Here is a 4,700-nt window from a genome sequence, read left to right on the forward strand (position 1 = left end):
TTATTTATACAAGGAAAAAGAAATATTGATTAATTAATGTCATGCTTAAACAAAAGGAATGTTCAATCAATGTTTTGATTACAATAAAGATATGTGGTACCAATTTGAAATCCGTTAGTTATAAGGAAAAAGAAATACTCCTAATTAATGTTTAGATTACATTTCATTAATGTTACCGATTTGAAATGGAAATGTTTAGATTACATTTCATTGTGCGAATTTATTTCAGTTCACGACTTGCTTAGTATTTCTCGTCAACGAATTTATTTCATTAATGTTACCGTTGAAGTATCCCACGTATATGCTATCATGGTGCAACTGAAATGAAGACCGTGGACTAGATTCAAGATAAGTGAAGTGAAGTGCAGTCAAGTCAAGTCACCTACTAGAAAATAGGATCAAGTCAGTTGTAAATCCTGCATTCTAGATATACTAGTTTTACCTTTAGTATCCTATCCAATGTAGTTAATATCGGATATCGGTTCATCTCGGCCGGGACCGATACACTGGTACGATTTTATATCGGGGATATTATCGTTGAAATATCGGTATAATATCGGTTCTAGATTTAAAGACTATAATTTTATATTAAACATTTTCTCCACACATTTTCGGATAAGATATAATAGATAACATCAATTTTATCAAAAAAATAAAAGAGTAACTTTAGTAACTTGCTTCGAGAGCTACATGCACCTCTACTACCACCTGGAAGACTTTCTTCGCCAAAATTAACCTTAAACTTTATAGAAAACGACCAATACCGTCTCATATCGGGAAATGTAGGAAAATTTCGTATCGACCGATACGGCCGATATTTGACCGAAACGGCCGATATTCGACCGATACGGCCGATATTATCGGGCGAATATCGTATCCCCGATATCCTTCTTATCGTATCGTTCTGGACCGATATCCGAAATATCCCCAATATATCGGCCGATACGGCCGATATTGACTACATTGATCCTATCATCTATAAATAGGATTAACTAAAGCGAATGTAATTATCCCAGAATGACCAAACTCTCTGGAGATTATTAATTCAATTCACCCTACGAGGTTTTTATCCGTGGACGTAGACGTTAGGACCGAACCACGTCAATCGCTGTTTATTTGTTTGTGTTTGATTTCGTTTGCTTAATCGATGATCCGTCTCGATACCCATAAATTATTACTATGCCTCGTCAATGAAGAAAATAAATAAGGACATATCTTCTGGTGAACTGAGCATGTTGGGCTCTAGTCTAGTGCGAGTATCTCTTTCAGTTAGCTGTACCTTTTTTTTTTCTCTCCCAGCATTACATCATTAGTCAAGTGAGTCTTTGCGGCCATCATGGTGGGGCAACAACCTTTTTACAATCGGTCCTTCACTCCTTCCACGGCCACCGTGAGCTGTGTCATGCAGGTTGTACCGTAAGACACAGCCTTTGAAACCCCTCACAAATCTATAACGGTTGAGTTTTCAGACGGGTGAGTCGCGATTTTTCGTTTTATAAACCCCCATAATTAACCGTAGGTGTACCTTTGAGCATCATTTTTCTTTTTCTCTCTATGTTTGCTTTCTTGGTCTATTATGAATTTTCGTTTTACATAAGAAAAAATATGCCTAAGGTTGACGTTATACTTGCCGACTAAATATCCGAAAAAAATTCTGAGAGGAGATCCAAGAGTAATATGGGATTCCACTTTGACATTGGAGGTGTAGGTAAAGTGGGATCTATCTGCCCTCGCATTCAGAAATTTAGTCCGGATTTCTTGCCGACAAGTGTAGTATTTTCGTCTTCATAATCGTGTTTTTCTCTGTGAATATAAAACAGTTTGTACAAACATATTATCAACAAAAGGTTGAACATTTAAAAGCAAAAACTTACGCCCATGGAGCAACACCAAGTCAATGCATAGCGGCACTGATATAATAGTCGGTTTTATTGGAGATTTAGAAGGTGTTTGGATACTCCCAGAAATATGATACAAAAATTTGTTTTACGATCAATCTTTTGCTTCTAGAAGTATATATGCAACTTTTTAAGTGGTATCCAAATATGCTATTACCAAAAACTACAAGCAACAACTTTTCCTCATATATTATATAGGGATAATTAGAGTTTGGTATTAGGATTTAGACCAAACACTAAGGGTTGGTACCTGGACTGGACGTTGACCTTCACTGACTGTTTATGACTAGATTTTAATTAATTTTGTAAAATAAAAAAAACTATAAAATTCTAGCTTACAAATTCACCCCTGAAGTAGGTCTAGGATCCGACGGTTATAATCTAAATACTTCAACCTACGGTCTAGATTAATCCATTCTTTTTTTCTAATATTATATTAACTTCGGTTTATTCACATGAGATTCTTCTCTTCTCTCTTTTTTCTCTCTCCTCTCTTAATTTCCCTGGTACTTCCATTTCCACCATTATTTCTCTGCTCTGCTGTTTCTTTTTTTTTGTTATTTCGTTCAAACCCATCACAGAAAAGTATGAGGATTTGATTTATTTGAATCAAATGATAAAGAAAACTATTGCTGCAGAGATTTACAATACAAGGTTTGATTTTGATTTTGATGAAAGAAGAAGGAAACAAAAGATTATATGATTTATTATTATTGTTACGAAATTCATTAGAGTTCGGTTAGGGTTTTGATGTCTTGAAGAATTGAGGTTTCAAATGAAAACTGAAATTAGGGTTTCGATTAAGCTCGTGAAATTTGATTCAATAAGGGTTTCAGTTGAGATTCAATGGGGGTTTAAGTTGAGATTCATGACACAATCGATTTAATTTGAGTTGATGGCATACTCGATTGAATATGGGTTTCAGGTTTTAGTTAAAATTTCAATTTGGGTTCATGACCCTTCGATATCAAATGCTCAGATTTTGCTACTTGTAAGTATTGATAATCATGGTTTCTTTTGAGTTGATTACATACCCGCTGATAACATACATTTTGATATCAAATTCCCAGATTTAGTTTGAGTTGATGACATACCCGCTGAATTTTTTTTATTTGATTTTTCTGTTTCAGAGATTAGACATGGGTTTTGATAAATTAGGGGTTTAATTCTGGTGGTGTACGGTGTGAACAATAAGAAGAATTAGAAGTTGGGTCTTGTTTGATTGATAATGGTGACAGAGAAGAATGTAAGGATTTTATTGCTTTTATGGTCGCTGCTTTTGGTTGTGATGTTCAATAATCAGTAGTCGAGAAGCAAAAATGGTGAATCAAATGGAGACATGAATCTCAGCAAGAAGAACAAGTTGGTAATTTTGTAAATGTTAGGAAAAATAAAGGTTGTGATAATAAACTGTTTAATAAAAAAAATTATATAATTTTTTTTAATAATTATTAAACAAAAGTTAGGACTTAACCTAGTCAAGACCGGTCAACGTCCAATCCAGATACCAAGCCCTAACGTTAGACAAATGTTAGACCAAACACTAGTGTTGGTCTAAAACTGAATACCAAACTCCAATTAACCCCATTATATAAGGTATATTCCTCCCAAAGTTAAATTAAGTTTTTGTTTGGTCTATAATGCACAACACAATCCCCACAATCAGTAATCTATCGAGAAGATAAAATAAAAAAACTCGATGTAGCTTGTGCAAAAATGTGGATGAGGAGGTGGGTCATTTGTTAATGTATTGTAGATTAATTCTCCAAACAAGTATGAGAATACTTCATATCACAATATGCGATATATATAATGACACTACAAAGCAACAATGAAAAAGCATCTAAAAGACTGGTTGGACCGTAAAAGAGAACGAGGTCAAAGAAAATAATCAAAGTTAATAAAATAAAATTGGAAGGAAAGTAAAGATGCAGTGAATTCATCAGCGTCATCATTAAATGAAGATGTTGAACTTGAAACAGAAGTTAATACTGTAAAAATGGTTGTTATAAGATTATAATCGAAAAACCCACCATCTATTTCTGCTAGGAGTCCGTTTTCCCAACCTTAAACCATCTCTTATGACTGGAAAAATATGATTTTCTAGTCGTAATTGCCTGCCTACGGCTAGTAATTCCTAACCGTTTGTAATTTTGTTTTCCACAATAAAGTTAGAAATTGCTTTAACGACTAGGTATTTCTCAATCGTAATAGATAAAATTCTCCGCCTGTAATGTTTATGTCCTGGCCGCACATAGCAAATTACGGAGAGCAAGTTTAAATTTCCAACCATAGAAATTCATACCTGCCAGCTTTCTTAATAAAACGGTTGGTATTATAAATCATACCTGACAGTTTTATTAGTAAAACAGCTTGGTAGCATGAAGTCCCCAAAAAATAAACGGCGATTTTGCAATAACGATCAGGAATTTCCGTCCATAATTCATATTTATAGCTAGGAGTGCTCATTTCCCAGCCTTATGTCATACTTACGGGTGGGAGTGCTTCATTTCTTAGCCGTAAGGACGTGTTATGGCTGGGTCGGCATTATTTCCCAGCCATAACTGCAAAAAAATAAATATGTTTTAACGCATTTTAAGGAATTAGAATCAACAAAATTGTAATTGGCGGATTTAAGTACGAGGTTTTCTTAACTATTTTAATATGTTTCATCATATGATTCTAAGGTTTTCGAAATTTTTTAGAAAAATATACTTCTCTTTCTTCTAAAAAGAAAGAAAAAAAGGAACTTCAAATTTTTTATATTTAAAAAGAAGTATAAACTAAATCATTAATCATAAT

General features: G+C 33.9%; 1 long non-coding RNA gene across 1 annotated transcript; it reads left to right on the plus strand.

Annotated features, from left to right (window-relative positions):
• Positions 1–2,375: 2,375 nt before the first annotated feature.
• LOC113332257 lies at positions 2,376–3,343 on the plus strand. The gene is made up of 2 exons (XR_003351406.1): positions 2,376–2,889; positions 3,029–3,343. It is a non-coding gene; the product is annotated as an uncharacterized LOC113332257 (long non-coding RNA).
• The last annotated feature ends 1,357 nt before the right edge of the window (positions 3,344–4,700 follow it).

This window comes from Papaver somniferum, unplaced genomic scaffold (assembly GCF_003573695.1).
Source record: "Papaver somniferum cultivar HN1 unplaced genomic scaffold, ASM357369v1 unplaced-scaffold_131, whole genome shotgun sequence".
NCBI classification, from domain to species: Eukaryota; Viridiplantae; Streptophyta; class Magnoliopsida; order Ranunculales; family Papaveraceae; genus Papaver; species Papaver somniferum.